At 52.1% G+C, this 20,880-nt stretch overlaps 1 protein-coding gene across 7 annotated transcripts in view; it reads right to left on the bottom strand.

Annotated features, from left to right (window-relative positions):
* Nucleotides 1-20,880, bottom strand: part of MED24 (mediator complex subunit 24) — a 66,830-nt gene that overhangs the window by 19,326 nt on the left and 26,624 nt on the right. The gene's annotated exons all lie outside the window — the stretch shown is intronic.

Genomic DNA, 20,880 nt, shown 5'->3' with positions numbered 1-20,880 from the left:
GAGAAGGGGAGGGGTCAGCTGCAAAATGGCTACGTAGGGAAGGGTAGGAGTCAGCTGGAAAATGGCTGCCATGAGAAGAGGAGGGTCAGCTACAAAATGGCTGCCATGAGAAAAGGAGGAATCAGCTACAAAGTGGCTGCCATGAGAAGGGGAGGTGTCAGCTACAAAATGGCTTCCATGAGAAGGGGAGCAGTCAGCTACAAAATGGCTTCCATGAGAAGGGGAGGAGTCAGCTACAAAATGGCTACCTAGGGAACGGGATGAGGCAGCTACAAAATGGCTACCATGAGAGAGGGAGGAGTCAGCTACAAAATGGCTGCCATGAGAAGGGGAGGAGCCAGCTACATAATGGCTGCCATGAGAAGGGGAGGGGTTAGCTACAAAATGGCTACCATGAGAAGGGGAGGAGTCAGCTGCAAAATGGCTACCTAGGCAAGGGGAGGAGTCAGCTGCAAAATGGCTGCCTTGAGAAGGGGAGGAGTCAGCTACAAAATGGCTTCCATGAGAAGGGGAGGGGTTAGCTACAAAATGGCAGCCATGAGAAGGGGAGGAGTCAGTTACAAAATGGCTGCCCTGAGAAGGAGAGGAGCCAGCTACAAAATGGCTGCCATGAGAAGGGGAGGAGCCAGCTACATAATGGCTGCCATGAGAAGGGGAGGGGTTAGCTACAAAATGGCTACCATGAGAAGGGGAGGAGTCAGCTACAAAATGGCTTCCATGAGAAGGGGAGGAGTCAGCTACAAAATGGTTGCCATGAGAAGGAGAGGAGCCAACTACAAAATGGCTGCCATGAGAAGGGGAGGAGCCAACCACAAAATGGCTGCCATGAGAAGGGGAGGAGTCAGCTACAAAATGGCTACCTAGGGAAGGGGATGAGGCAGCTACAAAATGGCTGCCATGAGAAAAGGAGGGGTCAGCTACAAAATGGCTGCCATGAGAAGGGGAGGAGCCAGTTACAAAATGGCTCCCATAAGAAGGGGAGGAGCCAGCTACAAAATGGCTGCCATGAGAAGGGGAGGAGTCAGTTACAAAATGGCTGCCATGAGAAGGAGAGGAGGCAGCTACAAAATGGCTGACATGAGAAGGGGAGGAGCCAGCTACAAAATGGCTGCCATGAGAAGGGGAGGAGTCAGCTGCAAAATGGCTGCCATGAGGAGAGGAGCCAGCTACAAAATGGCTGCCATGAGAGGGGGAGGAGCCACCTACAAAATGGCTGCCATGAGAAGGGGAGGGGTCAGCTGCAAAATGGCTACCTAGGCAAGGGGAGGAGTCAGCTGCAAAATGGCTGCCATGAGAAGGGGAGGAGTCAGCTACAAAATGGCTTCCATGAGAAGGGGAGGGGTTAGCTACAAAATGGCTGCCATGAGAGAGGGAGGAGTCAGCTACAAAATGGCTGCCATGAGGAGGGGAGGGGTTAGCTACAAAATGCCTACCATGAGAAGGGGAGGAGTCAGCTACAAAATGGCTGCCAGGAGAAAGGGAGGAGTCAGCTACAAAATGGCTTCCATGAGAAGGGGAGGAGCAAGGTACAAAATGGCTGCCATGAGAAAGGGAGCAGTCAGCTACAAAATGGCTGCCATGAGGAGAGGAGCCAGCTACAAAATGGCTGCCATGAGAAGGGGAGGAGCCACCTACAAAATGGCTGCCATGAGAAGGGGAGGGGTCAGCTGCAAAATGGCTACCTAGGCAAGGGGAGGAGTCAGCTGCAAAATGGCTGCCATGAGAAGGGGAGGAGTCAGCTACAAAATGGCTTCCATGAGAAGGGGAGGGGTTAGCTACAAAATGGCTACCATGAGAAGGGGAGGAGTCAGTTACAAAATGGCTGCCATGAGGAGAGGAGCCAGCTACAAAATGGCTGCCATAAGAAGGGGAGGAGCCAGCTACATAATGGCTGCCATGAGAAGGGGAGAGATTAGCTACAAAATGGCTACCATGAGAAGGGGAGGAGTCAGCTACAAAATGGCTTCCATGAGAAGGGGAGGGGTTAGCTACAAAATGGCAGCCATGAGAAGGGGAGGAGTCAGTTACAAAACGGCTGCCATGAGAAGGGGAGGAGCCAGCTACAAAATGGCTACCATGAGAAGGGGAGGGGTCAGCTACAAAATGGCTGCCATGAGAAGGGGAGGAGCCAGCTACAAAATGGCTCCCATAAGAAGGGGAGGAGCCAGCTACAAAATGGTTGCCATGAGAAGGAGAGGAGCCAACTACAAAATGGCTGCCATGAGAAGGGGAGGAGCCAGCTACAAAATGGCTGCCATGAGAAGGGGAGGAGTCAGCTACAAAATGGCTACCTAGGGAAGGGGATGAGGCAGCTACAAAATGGCTACCATGAGAAGGGGAGGGGTCAGCTACAAAATGGCTGCCATGAGAAGGGGAGGAGCCAGCTACAAAATGGCTGCCATGAGAAGGGGAGGAGTCAGTTACAAAATGGCTGCCATGAGAAGGAGAGGAGGCAGCTACAAAATGGCTGACATGAGAAGGGGAGGAGCCAGCTACAAAATGGCTGACATGAGAAGGGGAGGGGTCAGCTGCAAAATGGCTGCCATGAGAAGGGGAGGAGTCAGTTACAAAATGGCTGCCATGAGGAGAGGAGCCAGCTACAAAATGGCTGCCATGAGAAGGGGAGGAGCCACCTACAAAATGGCTGCCATGAGAAGGGGAGGGGTCAGCTGCAAAATGGCTACCTAGGCAAGGGGAGGAGTCAGCTGCAAAATGGCTGCCATGAGAAGGGGAGGAGTCAGCTACAAAATGGCTTCCATGGGAAGGGGAGGGGTTAGCTACAAAATGGCTGCCATGAGAGAGGGAGGAGTCAGCTACAAAATGGCTGCCATGAGGAGGGGAGGGGTTAGCTACAAAATGCCTACCATGAGAAGGGGAGGAGTCAGCTACAAAATGGCTGCCAGGAGAAAGGGAGGAGTCAGCTACAAAATGGCTTCCATGAGAAGGGGAGGAGCAAGGTACAAAATGGTTGCCATGAAAAAGGGAGCAGTCAGCTACAAAATGGCTGCCATGAGAAGGGGAGGAGCCAGCTACAAAATGGCTTCCATCAGAAGGGGAGGAGCAAGGTACAAAATGGCTGCCATGAGAAGGGGAGGAGTCAGCTGCAAAATGGCTGCCATGAGAAGGGGAGGAGTCAGTTACAAAATGGCTGCCATGAGGAGAGGAGCCAGCTACAAAATGGCTGCCATGAGAAGGGGAGGAGCCACCTACAAAATGGCTGCCATAAGAAGGGGAGGGGTCAGCTGCAAAATGGCTACCTAGGCAAGGGGAGGAGTCAGCTGCAAAATGGCTTCCATGAGAAGGGGAGGGGTTAGCTACAAAATGGCTACCATGAGAAGGGGAGGAGTCAGTTACAAAATGGCTGCCATGAGAAGGAGAGGAGCCAGCTACAAAATGGCTGCCATGAGAAGGGGAGGAGCCAGCTACATAATGGCTGCCATGAGAAGGGGAGGGGTTAGCTACAAAATTGCTACCATGAGAAGGGGAGGAGTCAGCTGCAAAATGCCTACCTAGGCAAGGGGAGGAGTCAGCTGCAAAATGGCTGCCATGAGAAGGGGAGGAGTCAGCTACAAAATGGCTTCCATGAGAAGGGGAGGGGTTAGCTACAAAATGGCTTCCATGAGAAGGGGAGGGGTTAGCTACAAAATGGCTACCATGAGAAGGGGAAGAGTCAGTTACAAAATGGCTGCCATGAGAAGGGGAGGAGCCAGCTACATAATGGCTGCCATGAGAAGGGGAAGAGTCAGTTACAAAATGGCTGCCATGAGAAGGGGAGGAGCCAGCTACATAATGGCTGCCATGAGAAGGGGAGGGGTTAGCTACAAATTGGCTATCATGAGAAGGGGAGGGGTCAGCTGTAAAATGGCTACCTAGGCAAGGGGAGCAGTCAGCTGCAAAATGGCTGACATGAGAAGGGGAGGGGTTAGCTACAAAATGGCTACCATGAGAAGGGGAGGAGTCAGCTACAAATTGGCTTCCATGAGAAGGGGAGGAGTCAGCTACAAAATGGCTACCTAGGGAAGGGGATGAGGCAGCTACAAAATGGCTGCCATGAGAGAGGGAGGAGTCAGCTACAAAATGGCTGCCATGAGGAGGGGAGGGTTTAGCTACAAAATGCCTACCATGAGAAGGGGAGGAGTCAGCTACAAAACGGCTGCCATGAGAAAGGGAGGAGTCAGCTACAAAATGGCTTCCATGAGAAGGGGAGGAGCAAGGTACAAAATGGCTGCCATGAGAAAGGGAGCAGTCAGCTACAAAATGGCTGCCATGAGAAGGGGAGGAACCAGCTACAAAATGGCTTCCATCAGAAGGGGAGGAGCAAGGTACAAAATGGCTGCCATGAGAAGGGGAGGAGTCAGCTGCAAAATGGCTGCCATGAGAAGGGGAGGAGTCAGTTACAAAATGGCTGCCATGAGGAGAGGAGCCAGCTACAAAATGGCTGCCATGAGAAGGGGAGGAGCCACCTACAAAATGGCTGCCATGAGAAGAAGAGGGGTCAGCTGCAAAATGGCTACCTAGGCAAGGGGAGGAGTCAGCTGCAAAATGGCTGCCATGAGAAGGGGAGGAGTCAGCTACAAAATGGCTTCCATGAGAAGGGGAGGGGTTAGCTACAAAATGGTTGCCATGAGAAGGAGAGGAGCCAACTACAAAATGGCTGCCATGAGAAGGGGAGGAGCCAGCTACAAAATGGCTGCCATGAGAAGGGGAGGAGTCAGCTACAAAATGGCTACCTAAGGAAGGGGATGAGGCAGCTACAAAATGGCTGCCATGAGAAGGGGAGGATCCAGCTACAAAATGGCTCCCATAAGAAGGGGAGGAGCCAGCTACAAAATGGCTGCCATGAGAATGGGAGGAGTCAGTTACAAAATGGCTGCCATGAGAAGGAGAGGAGGCAGCTACAAAATGGCTGCCATGAGAAGGGGAGGAGCCAGCTACAAAATGGCTGTCATGAGAAGGGGAGGGGTCAGCTGCAAAATGGCTGACATGAGAAGGGGAGGAGTCAGTTACAAAATGGCTGCCATGAGAAGGGGAGGAGCCACCTACAAAATGGCTGCCATGAGAAGGGGAGGGGTCAGCTGCAAAATGGCTACCTAGGCAAGGGGAGGAGCCACCTACAAAATGGCTGCCATAAGAAGGGGAGGGGTCAGCTGCAAAATGGCTACCTAGGCAAGGGGAGGAGTCAGCTGCAAAATGGCTTCCATGAGAAGGGGAGGGGTTAGCTACAAAATGGCTTCCATGAGAAGGGGAGGGGTTAGCTACAAAATGGCTACCATGAGAAGGGGAGGAGTCAGTTACAAAATGGCTGCCATGAGGAGAGGAGCCAGCTACAAAATGGCTGCCATGAGAAGGGGAGGAGCCAGCTACATAATGGCTGCCATGAGAAGGGGAGGGGTTAGCTACAAAATTGCTACCATGAGAAGGGGAGGAGTCAGCTGCAAAATGGCTACCTAGGCAAGGGGAGGAGTCAGCTGCAAAATGGCTGCCATGAGAAGGGGAGGAGTCAGCTACAAAATGGCTTCCATGAGAAGGGGAGGGGTTAGCTACAAAATGGCTTCCATGAGAAGGGGAGGGGTTAGCTACAAAATGGCTACCATGAGAAGGGGAAGAGTCAGTTACAAAATGGCTGCCATGAGAAGGGGAGGAGCCAGCTACATAATGGCTGCCATGAGAAGGGGAGGGGTTAGCTACAAATTGGCTATCATGAGAAGGGGAGGGGTCAGCTGTAAAATGACTACCTAGGCAAGGGGAGGAGTCAGCTGCAAAATGGCTGACATGAGAAGGGGAGGGGTTAGCTACAAAATGGCTACCATGAGAAGGGGAGGAGTCAGCTACAAAATGGCTTCCATGAGAAGGGGAGGAGTCAGCTACAAAATGGCTACCTAGGGAAGGGGATGAGGCAGCTACAAAATGGCTGCCATGAGAGAGGGAGGAGTCAGCTACAAAATGGCTGCCATGAGGAGGGGAGGGGTTAGCTACAAAATGCCTACCATGAGAAGGGGAGGAGTCAGCTACAAAATGGCTTCCATGAGAAGGGGAGGAGCAAGGTACAAAATGGCTGCCATGAGAAAGGGAGCAGTCAGCTACAAAATGGCTGCCATGAGAAGGGGAGGAACCAGCTACAAAATGGCTTCCATCAGAAGGGGAGGAGCAAGGTACAAAATGGCTGCCATGAGAAGGGGAGGAGTCAGCTACAAAATGGCTTCCATGAGAAGGGGAGGGGTTAGCTACAAAATGGTTGCCATGAGAAGGAGAGGAGCCAACTACAAAATGGCTGCCATGAGAAGGGGAGGAGCCAGCTACAAAATGGCTGCCATGAGAAGGGGAGGAGTCAGCTACAAAATGGCTACCTAGGGAAGGGGATGAGGCAGCTACAAAATGGCTGCCATGAGAAGGGGAGGATCCAGCTACAAAATGGCTCCCATAAGAAGGGGAGGAGCCAGCTACAAAATGGCTGCCATGAGAAGGGGAGGAGTCAGTTACAAAATGGCTGCCATGAGAAGGGGAGGAGTCAGTTACAAAATGGCTGCCATGAGGAGAGGAGCCAGCTACAAAATGGCTGCCATGAGAAGGGGAGGAGCCACCTACAAAATGGCTGCCATGAGAAGGGGAGGGGTCAGCTGCAAAATGGCTACCTAGGCAAGGGGAGGAGTCAGCTGCAAAATGGCTGACATGAGAAGGGGAGGGGTTAGCTACAAAATGGCTACCATGAGAAGGGGAGGAGTCAGCTACAAAATGGCTTCCATGAGAAGGGGAGGAGTCAGCTACAAAATGGCTACCTAGGGAAGGGGATGAGGCAGCTACAAAATGGCTGCCATGATAGAGGGAGGAGTCAGCTACAAAATGGCTGCCATGAGGAGGGGAGGGGTTAGCTACAAAATGCCTACCATGAGAAGGGGAGGAGTCAGCTACAAAATGGCTGCAATGAGAAAGGGAGGAGTCAGCTACAAAATGGCTTCCATGAGAAGGGGAGGAGCAAGGTACAAAATGGCTGCCATGAGAAAGGGAGCAGTCAGCTACAAAATGGCTGCCATGAGAAGGGGAGGAACCAGCTACAAAATGGCTTCCATCAGAAGGGGAGGAGCAAGGTACAAAATGGCTGCCATGAGAAGGGGAGGAGTCAGCTGCAAAATGGCTGCCATGAGAAGGGGAGGAGTCAGTTACAAAATGGCTGCCATGAGGAGAGGAGCCAGCTACAAAATGGCTGCCATGAGAAGGGGAGGAGCCACCTACAAAATGGCTGCCATGAGAAGGGGAGGGGTCAGCTGCAAAATGGCTACCTAGGCAAGTGGAGGAGTCAGCTGCAAAATGGCTGCCATGAGAAGGGGAGGAGTCAGCTACAAAATGGCTTCCATGAGAAGGGGAGGGGTTAGCTACAAAATGGTTGCCATGAGAAGGAGAGGAGCCAACTACAAAATGGCTGCCATGAGAAGGGGAGGAGCCAGCTACAAAATGGCTGCCATGAGAAGGGGAGGAGTCAGCTACAAAATGGCTACCTAGGGAAGGGGATGAGGCAGCTACAAAATGGCTGCCATGAGAAGGGGAGGATCCAGCTACAAAATGGCTCCCATAAGAAGGGGAGGAGCCAGCTACAAAATGGCTGCCATGAGAAGGGGAGGAGTCAGTTACAAAATGGCTGCCATGAGAAGGAGAGGAGGCAGCTACAAAATGGCTGACATGAGAAGGGGAGGAGCCAGCTACAAAATGGCTGACATGAGAAGGGGAGGGGTCAGCTGCAAAATGGCTGCCATGAGAAGGGGAGGAGTCAGTTACAAAATGGCTGCCATGAGGAGAGGAGCCAGCTACAAAATGGCTGCCATGAGAAGGGGAGGAGCCACCTACAAAATGGCTGCCATGAGAAGGGGAGGTGTCAGCTGCAAAATGGCTACCTAGGCAAGGGGAGGAGTCAGCTGCAAAATGGCTGCCATGAGAAGGGGAGGAGTGAGCTACAAAATGGCTTCCATGAGAAGGGGAGGGGTTAGCTACAAAATGGCTGCCATGAGAGAGGGAGGAGTCAGCTACAAAATGGCTGCCATGAGGAGGGGAGGGGTTAGCTACAAAATGCCTTCCATGAGAAGGGGAGGAGTCAGCTACAAAATGGCTGCCAGGAGAAAGGGAGGAGTCAGCTACAAAATGGATTCCATGAGAAGGGGAGGAGCCAGCTACAAAATGGCTGCCATGAGAAGGGGAGGAGCCACCTACAAAATGGCTGCCATAAGAAGGGGAGGGGTCAGCTGCAAAATGGCTACCTAGGCAAGGGGAGGAGCCACCTACAAAATGGCTGCCATAAGAAGGGGAGGGGTCAGCTGCAAAATGGCTACCTAGGCGAGGGGAGGAGTCAGCTGCAAAATGGCTTCCATGAGAAGGGGAGGGGTTAGCTACAAAATGGCTTCCATGAGAAGGGGAGGGGTTAGCTACAAAATGGCTACCATGAGAAGGGGAGGAGTCAGTTACAAAATGGCTGCCATGAGGAGAGGAGCCAGCTACAAAATGGCTGCCATGAGAAGGGGAGGAGCCAGCTACATAATGGCTGCCATGAGAAGGGGAGGGGTTAGCTACAAAATTGCTACCATGAGAAGGGGAGGAGTCAGCTGCAAAATGGCTACCTAGGCAAGGGGAGGAGTCAGCTGCAAAATGGCTGCCATGAGAAGGGGAGGAGTCAGCTACAAAATGGCTTCCATGAGAAGGGGAGGGGTTAGCTACAAAATGGCTTCCATGAGAAGGGGAGGGGTTAGCTACAAAATGGCTACCATGAGAAGGGGAAGAGTCAGTTACAAAATGGCTGCCATGAGAAGGGGAGGAGCCAGCTACATAATGGCTGCCATGAGAAGGGGAGGGGTTAGCTACAAAATGGCTACCATGAGAAGGGGAGGGGTCAGCTGCAAAATGGCTACCTAGGCAAGGGGAGGAGTCAGCTGCAAAATGGCTGACATGAGAAGGGGAGGGGTTAGCTACAAAATGGCTACCATGAGAAGGGGAGGAGTCAGCTACAAAATGGCTTCCATGAGAAGGGGAGGAGTCAGCTACAAAATGGCTACCTAGGGAAGGGGATGAGGCAGCTACAAAATGGCTGCCATGAGAGAGGGAGGAGTCAGCTACAAAATGGCTGTCATGAGGAGGGGAGGGGTTAGCTACAAAATGCCTACCATGAGAAGGGGAGGAGTCAGCCACAAAATGGCTGCCATGAAAAAGGGAGGAGTCAGCTACAAAATGGCTTCCATGAGAAAGGGAGGAGCAAGGTACAAGATGGCTGCCATGAGAAAGGGAGCAGTCAGCTACAAAATGGCTGCCATGAGAAGGGGAGGAACCAGCTACAAAATGGCTTCCATCAGAAGGGGAGGAGCAAGGTACAAAATGGCTGCCATGAGAAGGGGAGGAGTCAGCTGCAAAATGGCTGCCATGAGAAGGGGAGGAGTCAGTTACAAAATGGCTGCCATGAGGAGAGGAGCCAGCTACAAAATGGCTGCCATGAGAAGGGGAGGAGCCACCTACAAAATGGCTGCCATGAGAAGGGGAGGGGTCAGCTGCAAAATGGCTACCTAGGCAAGGGGAGGAGTCAGCTGCAAAATGGCTGCAATGAGAAGGAGAGGAGCCAGCTACAAAATGGCTGCCATGAGAAGGGGAGGAGCCAGCTACATAATGGCTGCCATGAGAAGGGGAGGGGTTAGCTACAAAATTGCTACCATGAGAAGGGGAGGAGTCAGCTGCAAAATGGCTACCTAGGCAAGGGGAGGAGTCAGCTGCAAAATGGCTGCCATGAGAAGGGGAGGAGTCAGCTACAAAATGGCTTCCATGAGAAGGGGAGGGGTTAGCTACAAAATGGCTTCCATGAGAAGGGGAGGGGTTAGCTACAAAATGGCTACCATGAGAAGGGGAAGAGTCAGTTACAAAATGGCTGCCATGAGAAGGGGAGGAGCCAGCTACATAATGGCTGCCATGAGAAGGGGAGGGGTTAGCTACAAAATGGCTACCATGAGAAGGGGAGGGGTCAGCTGCAAAATGGCTACCTAGGCAAGGGGAGGAGTCAGCTGCAAAATGGCTGACATGAGAAGGGGAGGGGTTAGCTACAAAATGGCTACCATGAGAAGGGGAGGAGTCAGCTACAAAATGGCTTCCATGAGAAGGGGAGGAGTCAGCTACAAAATGGCTACCTAGGGAAGGGGATGAGGCAGCTACAAAATGGCTGCCATGAGAGAGGGAGGAGTCAGCTACAAAATGGCTGTCATGAGGAGGGGAGGGGTTAGCTACAAAATGCCTACCATGAGAAGGGGAGGAGTCAGCCACAAAATGGCTGCCATGAAAAAGGGAGGAATCAGCTACAAAATGGCTTCCATGAGAAAGGGAGGAGCAAGGTACAAGATGGCTGCCATGAGAAAGGGAGCAGTCAGCTACAAAATGGCTGCCATGAGAAGGGGAGGAACCAGCTACAAAATGGCTTCCATCAGAAGGGGAGGAGCAAGGTACAAAATGGCTGCCATGAGAAGGGGAGGAGTCAGCTGCAAAATGGCTGCCATGAGAAGGGGAGGAGTCAGTTACAAAATGGCTGCCATGAGGAGAGGAGCCAGCTACAAAATGGCTGCCATAAGAAGGGGAGGAGCCACCTACAAAATGGCTGCCATGAGAAGGGGAGGGGTCAGCTGCAAAATGGCTACCTAGGCAAGGGGAGGAGTCAGCTGCAAAATGGCTGCCATGAGAAGGGGAGGAGTCAGCTACAAAATGGCTTCCATGAGAAGGGGAGGGGTTAGCTACAAAATGGCTACCATGAGAAGGGGAGGAGTCAGTTACAAAATGGCTGCCATGAGGAGAGGAGCCAGCTACAAAATGGCTGCCATGAGAAGGGGAGGAGCCAGCTACAAAATGGCTACCATGAGAAGTGGAGGAGCCAGCTACAAAATGGCTACCATGAGAAGGGGAGGAGTCAGCTGCAAAATGGCTACCTAGGCAAGGGGAGGAGTCAGCTGCAAAATGGCTGCCATGAGAAGGGGAGGAGTCAGCTACAAAATGGCTTCCATGAGAAGGGGAGGGGTTAGCTACAAAATGGCTGCCATGAGAAGGGGAGGAGTCAGTTACAAAATGGCTGCCATGAGAAGGAGAGGAGCCAGCTACAAAATGGCTGCCATGAGAAGGGGAGGAGCCAGCTACATAATGGCTGCCATGAGAAGGGGAGGGGTTAGCTACAAAATGGCTACCATGAGAAGGGGAGGAGTCAGCTACAAAATGGCTTCCATGAGAAGGGGAGGAGTCAGCTACAAAATGGTTGCCATGAGAAGGAGAGGAGCCAACTACAAAATGGCTGCCATGAGAAGGGGAGGAGCCAGCTAGAAAATGGCTGCCATGAGAAGGGGAGTAGTCAGCTACAAAATGGCTAGCTAGGGAAGGGGATGAGGCAGCTACAAAATGGCTGCCATGAGAAGGGGAGGGGTCAGCTACAAAATGGCTGCCATGAGAAGGGGAGGAGCCAGCTACAAAATGGCTCCCATAAGAAGGGGAGGAGCCAGCTACAAAATGGCTGCCATGAGAAGGGGAGGAGTCAGTTACAAAATGGCTGCCATGAGAAGGAGAGGAGCCAGCTACAAAATGGCTGACATGAGAAGGGGAGGAGCCAGCTACAAAATGGCTGACATGAGAAGGGGAGGAGTCAGCTACAAAATGTCTTCCATGAGAAGGGGAGGAGTCAGCTACAAAATGGCTACCTAGGGAAGGGGACGAGGCACCTACAAAATGGCTGCCATGAGAGAGGGAGGAGTCAGCTACAAAATGGCTGCCATGAGGAGGGGAGGGGTTAGCTACAAAATGCCTACCATGAGAAGGGGAGGAGTCAGCTACAAAATGGCTGCCATGAGAAAGGGAGGATTCAGCTACAAAATGACTTCCATGAGAAGGGGAGGATCCAGCTACAAAATAGCTGCCAATAGAAGGGGAGGAGCCAGCTACAAAATGGCTGCCATTAGAAGGGGAGGAGCCAGCTACAAAATGGCTGCCATAAGAAGGGGAGGAGTCAGCTACAAAATGGTTGCCATGAGAAGGAGAGGAGCCAACTACAAAATGGCTGCCATGAGAAGGGGAGGAGCCAGCTACAAAATGGCTGCCATGAGAAGGGGAGGAGTCAGCTACAAAATGGCTACCTAGGGAAGGGGATGAGGCAGCTACAAAATGGCTGCCATGAGAAGGGGAGGAGTCAGTTACAAAATGGCTGCCATGAGAAGGAGAGGAGCCAGCTACAAAATGGCTGCCATGAGAAGGGGAGGATCCAGCTACATAATGGCTGCCATGAGAAGGGGAGGGGTTAGCTACAAAATGGCTACCATGAGAAGGGGAGGAGTCAGCTACAAAATGGCTTCCATGAGAAGGGGAGGAGTCAGCTACAAAATGGTTGCTATGAGAAGGAGAGGAGCCAACTACAAAATGGCTACCTAGGCAAGGGGAGGAGTCAGCTGCAAAATGGCTGCCATGAGAAGGGGAGGAGTCAGCTACAAAATGGCTGCCATGAGAAGGGGAGGAGTCAGCTACAAAATGGCTTCCATGAGAAGGGGAGGAGTCAGCTACAAAATGGCTACCTAGGCAAGGGGAGGAGTCAGCTACAAAATGGCTTCCATGAGAAGGGGAGGGGTTAGCTACAAAATGGCTACCATGAGAAGGGGAGGAGTCAGCTACAAAATGGCTACGATGAGAAGGGAAGGAGTCAGCTACAAAATGGCTGACATGAGAAGGGGAGGAGTCAGCTACAAAATGGCTACCTAGGGAAGGGGATGAGGCAGCTACAAAATGGCTGCCATGAGAAGGGGAGGAGTCAGTTACAAAATGGCTGCCATGAGAAGGAGAGGAGCCAGCTACAAAATGGCTGCCATGAGAAGGGGAGGAGCCAGCTATATAATGGCTGCCATGAGAAGGGGAGGGGTTAGCTACAAAATGGCTACCATGAGAAGGGGAGGAATCAGCTACAAAATGGCTTCCATGAGAAGGGTAGGAGTCAGCTACAAAATGGCTGCCATGAGAAGGGGAGGATTCAGTTACAAAATGGCTGCCATGAGAAGGAGAGGAGCCAGCTACAAAATGGCTGCAATGAGAAGGGGAGGAGCCAGCTACAAAATGGCTGCCAGGAGAAGGGGAGGAGTCAGCTACAAAATGGCTACCTAGGGAAGGGGATGAGGCAGCTACAAAATGGCTACCATGAGAAGGGGAGGAGTCAGTTACAAAATGGCTGCCATGAAAAGGGAAGGAGCCAGCTACAAAATGGCTGCCATGAGAAGGGGAGGGGTCAGCTGTAAATGGCTACCTAGGCAACGGGAGGAGTCAGCTGCAATATGGCTGCCATGAGAAGGGGAGGAGTCAGCTACAAAATGGCTTCCATGCGAAGGGGAGGGGTTAGCTACAAAATGGCTGCCATGAGAAGGGGAGGAGCCAGCTACAAAATGGCTGCCATGAGAAGGGGAGGAGCCAGCTACATAATAGCTGCCATGAGAAGGGGAGGGGTTAGCTACAAAATGGCTACCATGAGAAGGGGAGGAATCAGCTACAAAATGGCTTCCATGAGAAGGGGAGGAGTCAGGTACAAAATGGTTGCCATGAGAAGGAGAGGAGCCAACTACAAAATGGCTGCCATGAGAAGGGGAGGAGCCAGCTACAAAATGGCTGCCATGAGAAGGGGAGGAGTCAGCTACAAAATGGCTACCTAGGGAAGGGGATGAGGCAGCTACAAAATGGCTGCCATGAGAAGGGGAGGGTTCAGCTACAAAATGGCTGCGAACAGAAGGGGAGGAGCCAGCTACAAAATGGCTCCCATAAGAAGGGGAGGAGCCAGCTACAAAATGGCTGCCATGAGAAGGGGAGGAGTCAGTTACAAAATGGCTGCCATGAGAAGGGGAGGAGCCAGCTACAAAATGGCTGCCATGAGAAGGGGAGGGGTCAGCTGCAAAATGGCTTCCATGAGAAGGGGAGGGGTTAGCTACAAAATGGCTACCATGAGAAGGGGAGGAGTCAGCTACAAAATGGCTGCCATGAGAAGGGGAGGAGTCAGCTACAAAATGGTTGCTATGAGAAGGAGAGGAGCCAACTACAAAATGGCTACCTAGGCAAGGGGAGGAGTCAGCTGCAAAATGGCTGCCATGAGAAGGGGAGGAGTCAGCTACAAAATGGCTGCCATGAGAAGGGGAGGAGTCAGCTACAAAATGGCTTCCATGAGAAGGGGAGGAGTCAGCTACAAAATGGCTACCTAGGCAAGGGGAGGAGTCAGCTACAAAATGGCTTCCATGAGAAGGGGAGGGGTTAGCTACAAAATGGCTACCATGAGAAGGGGAGGAGTCAGCTACAAAATGGCTACGATGAGAAGGGAAGGAGTCAGCTACAAAATGGCTGACATGAGAAGGGGAGGAATCAGCTACAAAATGGCTACCTAGGGAAGGGGATGAGGCAGCTACAAAATGGCTGCCATGAGAAGGGGAGGAGTCAGTTACAAAATGGCTGCCATGAGAAGGAGAGGAGCCAGCTACAAAATGGCTGCCATGAGAAGGGGAGGAGCCAGCTATATAATGGCTGCCATGAGAAGGGGAGGGGTTAGCTACAAAATGGCTACCATGAGAAGGGGAGGAGTCAGCTACAAAATGGCTTCCATGAGAAGGGTAGGAGTCAGCTACAAAATGGCTGCCATGAGAAGGGGAGGATTCAGTTACAAAATGGCTGCCATGAGAAGGAGAGGAGGCAGCTACAAAATGGCTGCAATGAGAAGGGGAGGAGCCAGCTACAAAATGGCTGCCAGGAGAAGGGGAGGAGTCAGCTACAAAATGGCTACCTAGGGAAGGGGATGAGGCAGCTACAAAATGGCTGCCATGAGAAGGGGAGGAGTCAGTTACAAAATGGCTGCCATGAAAAGGGAAGGAGCCAGCTACAAAATGGCTGCCATGAGAAGGGGAGGGGTCAGCTGTAAATGGCTACCTAGGCAACGGGAGGAGTCAGCTGCAATATGGCTGCCATGAGAAGGGGAGGAGTCAGCTACAAAATGGCTTCCATGCGAAGGGGAGGGGTTAGCTACAAAATGGCTGCCATGAGAAGGGGAGGAGCCAGCTACAAAATGGCTGCCATGAGAAGGGGAGGAGCCAGCTACATAATAGCTGCCATGAGAAGGGGAGGGGTTAGCTACAAAATGGCTACCATGAGAAGGGGAGGAATCAGCTACAAAATGGCTTCCATGAGAAGGGGAGGAGTCAGATACAAAATGGTTGCCATGAGAAGGAGAGGAGCCAACTACAAAATGGCTGCCATGAGAAGGGGAGGAGCCAGCTACAAAATGGCTGCCATGAGAAGGGGAGGAGTCAGCTACAAAATGGCTACCTAGGGAAGGGGATGAGGCAGCTACAAAATGGCTGCCATGAGAAGGGGAGGGTTCAGCTACAAAATGGCTCCCATAAGAAGGGGAGGAGCCAGCTACAAAATGGCTGCCATGAGAAGGGGAGGAGTCAGTTACAAAATGGCTGCCATGAGAAGGGGAGGAGCCAGCTACAAAATGGCTGACATGAGAAGGGGAGGGGTCAGCTGCAAAATGGCTACCTAGGCAAGGGGAGGAGTCAGCTGCAAAATGGCTGCCATGAGAAGGGGAGGAGTCAGCTACAAAATGGCTTCCATGAGAAGGGGAGGGGTTAGCTACAAAATGGCTACCATGAGAAGGGGAGGAGTCAGCTACAAAATGGCTTCCATGAGAAGGGGAGGGGTTAGCTACAAAATGGCTACCATGAGAAGGGGAGGAGTCAGCTACAAAATAGCTACCTAGGGAAGGTGATGAGGCAGCTACAAAATGGCTGCCATGAGAAGGGGAGGAGTCAGTTACAAAATGGCTGCCATGAGGAGAGGAGCCAGCTATAAAATGGCTGCCATGAGAAGGGGAGGAGCCAGCTACATAATGGCTGCCATGAGAAGGGGAGGAGCCAGCTACAAAATGGCTACCTAGGCAAGGGGAGGAGTCAGCTACAAAATGGCTTCCATGAGAAGGGGAGGGGTTAGCTACAAAATGGCTACCATGAGAAGGGGAGGAGTCAGCTACAAAATGGCTGACATGAGAAGGGGAGGAGTCAGCTACAAAATGGCTACCATGAGAAGGGAAGGAGTCAGCTACAAAATGGCTGACATGAGAAGGGGAGGAGTCAGCTACAAAATGGCTACCTAGGGAAGGGGATGAGGCAGCTACAAAATGGCTGCCATGAGAAGGGGAGGATTCAGTTACAAAATGGCTGCCATGAGAAGGAGAGGACACAACTACAAAATGGCTGCCATGAGAAGGGGAGGAGCCAGCTACAAAATGGCTGCCATGAGAGGGTAGGAGCCAGCTACAAAATGGCTGCCATGAGAAAGGGAGGAGTCAGCTACAAAATGGCTTCCATGAGAAGGGGAGGAGCCAGCTACAAAATGGCTGCCATGAGAAGGGGAGGAGCCAGCTACAAAATAGCTGCCAATAGAAGGGGAGGAGCCAGCTACAAAATGGCTGCCATTAGAAGGGGAGGAGCCAGCTACAAAATGGCTGCCATAAGAAGGGGAGGAGTCAGCTACAAAATGGTTGCCATGAGAAGGGGAGGAGCCAAGTACAAAATGGCTGCCATGAGAAGGGGAGGAGCCAGCTACAAAATGGCTGCCATGAGAAGGGGAGGAGTCAGCTACAAAATGGCTACCTAGGGAAGGGGATGAGGCAGCTACAAAATGACTGCCATGAGAAGGGGAGGAGTCAGTTACAAAATGGCTGCCATGAGAAGGAGAGGATCCAGCTACAAAATGGCTGCCATGAGAAGGGGAGGAGCCAGCTAAATAATGGCTGCCATGAGAAGGGGAGGGGTTAGCTACAAAATGGCTACCTAGGGAAGGGGATGAGGCAGCTACAAAATGGCTGCCATGAGAAGGAGAGGATTCAGTTACAAAATGGCTGCCATGAGAAGGAGAGGAGCCAGCTACAAAATGGCTGCCATGAGAAGGGGAGGTTCCAGCTACAAAATGGCTGCCAGGAGAAGGGGAGGAGTCAGCTACAAAATGGCTACCTAGGGAAGGGGATGAGGCAGCTACAAAATGGCTCCCATGAGAAGGGGAGGAGTCAGTTACAAAATGGCTGCCATGAAAAGGGGAGGAGCCAGCTACAAAATGGCTGCCATGAGAAGGGGAGGGGTCAGCTGTAAAATGGCTACCTAGGCAAGGGGAGGAGTCAGCTGCAATATGGCTGCCATGAGAAGGGGAGGAGTCAGCTACAAAATGGATTCCATGAGAAGGGAAGGGGTTAGCTACAAAATGGCTGCCATGAGAAGGGGAGGAGCCAGCTACAAAATCGCTGCCATGAGAAGGGGAGGAGTTAGCTACAAAATGGCTACCATGAGAAGGGGAGGAGTCAGCTACAAAATGGCTGCCATGAGAAGGGGAGGGGTTAGCTACAAAATGGCTACAATGAGAAGGGGAGGAGTCAGCTACAAAATGGCTTCCATGAGAAGGGGAGGAGTCAGCTACAAGATGGCTGCCATGAGAAGGGGAGGGGTTAGCTACAAAATGGCTGCCATGAGAAGGGGAGGAGCCAGCTACAAAATGGCTGCCATGAGAAGGGGAGGGGTTAGCTACAAAATAGCTACCATGAGAAGGGGAGGAGCCAGCTACAAAATGGCTGCCATGAGAAGGGGAGGGGTCAGCTGCAAAATGGCTACCTGGGGAAGGGGAGGAGTCAGCTGCAAAATGGCTGTCATGGGAAAAGTATGAGTCATCTACAAAATGGCTGCCATGAGAAGGGGTGGAGCCAGCTACAAAATGGCTGCCATGAGGAGAGGAGTCAGCTACAAAATGGCTACCTAGGGAAGGGGATGAGGCAGCTACCAAATGGCTGCCATGAGAAGGGGAGGAGTCAGCTTCAAAATGGCTGCCATGAGAAAGGGAGGAGTCAGCTACAAAATGGCTACCTAGGGAAGGGGAACCTAGGGAAGCCAGCTACAAAATGGCTGCCATAATTAGGGGAGGAGTCAGCTACAAAATAGCTGCCATGAGAAGGGGAGGAGTCAGCTACAAAATGGCTACCTAGGGAAGGGGATGAGGCAGCTACAAAATGGCTGCCATGAGAAGGGGAGGGTTCAGCTACAAAATGGCTGCGAACAGAAGGGGAGGAGCCAGCTACAAAATGGCTCCCATAAGAAGGGGAGGAGCCAGCTACAAAATGGCTGCCATGAGAAGGGGAGGAGTCAGTTACAAAATGGCTGCCATGAGAAGGGGAGGAGCCAGCTACAAAATGGCTGACATGAGAAGGGGAGGGGTCAGCTGCAAAATGGCTACCTAGGCAAGGGGAGGAGTCAGCTGCAAAATGGCTGCCATGAGAAGGGGAGGAGTCAGCTACAAAATGGCTTCCATGAGAAGGGGAGGGGTTAGCTACAAAATGGCTACCATGAGAAGGGGAGGAGTCAGCTACAAAATGGCTTCCATGAGAAGGGGAGGGGTTAGCTACAAAATGGCTACCATGAGAAGGGGAGGAGTCAGCTACAAAATAGCTACCTAGGGAAGGTGATGAGGCAGCTACAAAATGGCTGCCATGAGAAGGGGAGGAGTCAGTTACAAAATGGCTGCCATGAGGAGAGGAGCCAGCTATAAAATGGCTGCCATGAGAAGGGGAGGAGCCAGCTACATAATGGCTGCCATGAGAAGGGGAGGAGCCAGCTACAAAATGGCTACCTAGGCAAGGGGAGGAGTCAGCTACAAAATGGCTTCCATGAGAAGGGGAGGGGTTAGCTACAAAATGGCTACCATGAGAAGGGGAGGAGTCAGCTACAAAATGGCTGACATGAGAAGGGGAGGAGTCAGCTACAAAATGGCTACCATGAGAAGGGAAGGAGTCAGCTACAAAATGGCTGACATGAGAAGGGGAGGAGTCAGCTACAAAATGGCTACCTAGGGAAGGGGATGAGGCAGCTACAAAATGGCTGCCATGAGAAGGGGAGGATTCAGTTACAAAATGGCTGCCATGAGAAGGAGAGGACACAACTACAAAATGGCTTCCATGAGAAGGGGAGGAGCCAGCTACAAAATGGCTGCCATGAGAGGGTAGGAGCCAGCTACAAAATGGCTGCCATGAGAAAGGGAGGAGTCAGCTACAAAATGGCTTCCATGAGAAGGGGAGGAGCCAGCTACAAAATGGCTGCCATGAGAAGGGGAGGAGCCAGCTACAAAATAGCTGCCAATAGAAGGGGAGGAGCCAGCTACAAAATGGCTGCCATTAGAAGGGGAGGAGCCAGCTACAAAATGGCTGCCATAAGAAGGGGAGGAGTCAGCTACAAAATGGTTGCCATGAGAAGGGGAGGAGCCAACTACAAAATGGCTGCCATGAGAAGGGGAGGAGCCAGCTACAAAATGGCTGCCATGAGAAGGGGAGGAGTCAGCTACAAAATGGCTACCTAGGGAAGGGGATGAGGCAGCTACAAAATGACTGCCATGAGAAGGGGAGGAGTCAGTTACAAAATGGCTGCCATGAGAAGGAGAGGATCCAGCTACAAAATGGCTGCCATGAGAAGGGGAGGAGCCAGCTAAATAATGGCTGCCATGAGAAGGGGAGGGGTTAGCTACAAAATGGCTACCTAGGGAAGGGGATGAGGCAGCTACAAAATGGCTGCCATGAGAAGGAGAGGATTCAGTTACAAAATGGCTGCCATGAGAAGGAGAGGAGCCAGCTACAAAATGGCTGCCATGAGAAGGGGAGGTTCCAGCTACAAAATGGCTGCCAGGAGAAGGGGAGGAGTCAGCTACAAAATGGCTACCTAGGGAAGGGGATGAGGCAGCTACAAAATGGCTCCCATGAGAAGGGGAGGAGTCAGTTACAAAATGGCTGCCATGAAAAGGGGAGGAGCCAGCTACAAAATGGCTGCCATGAGAAGGGGAGGGGTCAGCTGTAAAATGGCTACCTAGGCAAGGGGAGGAGTCAGCTGCAATATGGCTGCCATGAGAAGGGGAGGAGTCAGCTACAAAATGGATTCCATGAGAAGGGAAGGGGTTAGCTACAAAATGGCTGCCATGAGAAGGGGAGGAGCCAGCTACAAAATCGCTGCCATGAGAAGGGGAGGAGTTAGCTACAAAATGGCTACCATGAGAAGGGGAGGAGTCAGCTACAAAATGGCTGCCATGAGAAGGGGAGGGGTTAGCTACAAAATGGCTACAATGAGAAGGGGAGGAGTCAGCTACAAAATGGCTTCCATGAGAAGGGGAGGAGTCAGCTACAAGATGGCTGCCATGAGAAGGGGAGGGGTTAGCTACAAAATGGCTGCCATGAGAAGGGGAGGAGCCAGCTACAAAATGGCTGCCATGAGAAGGGGAGGAGTTAGCTACAAAATAGCTACCATGAGAAGGGGAGGAGCCAGCTACAAAATGGCTGCCATGAGAAGGGGAGGGGTCAGCTGCAAAATGGCTACCTGGGGAAGGGGAGGAGTCAGCTGCAAAATGGCTGTCATGGGAAAAGTATGAGTCATCTACAAAATGGCTGCCATGAGAAGGGGTGGAGCCAGCTACAAAATGGCTGCCATGAGGAGAGGAGTCAGCTACAAAATGGCTACCTAGGGAAGGGGATGAGGCAGCTACCAAATGGCTGCCATGAGAAGGGGAGGAGTCAGCTTCAAAATGGCTGCCATGAGAAAGGGAGGAGTCAGCTACAAAATGGCTACCTAGGGAAGGGGAACCTAGGGAAGCCAGCTACAAAATGGCTGCCATAATTAGGGGAGGAGTCAGCTACAAAATAGCTGCCATGATTAAGAGAGGCGTCATCTCCAAAATGGCTACCCAGGGAAGGGGAGGAGTCATCTCCTAAATGGCTGCCATAATTAGGGGAGGAGTCAGCTACAAAATGGCTGCCATGAGAAGGGAAGGAGTCAGCTACAAAATGGCTACCTAGGGAAGGGG

The sequence above is a fragment of the Paroedura picta genome, chromosome 16, assembly GCF_049243985.1.
Source record: "Paroedura picta isolate Pp20150507F chromosome 16, Ppicta_v3.0, whole genome shotgun sequence".
NCBI lineage: Eukaryota > Metazoa > Chordata > Lepidosauria > Squamata > Gekkonidae > Paroedura > Paroedura picta.
This window is presented reverse-complemented; position numbering and strand designations above follow the sequence as displayed.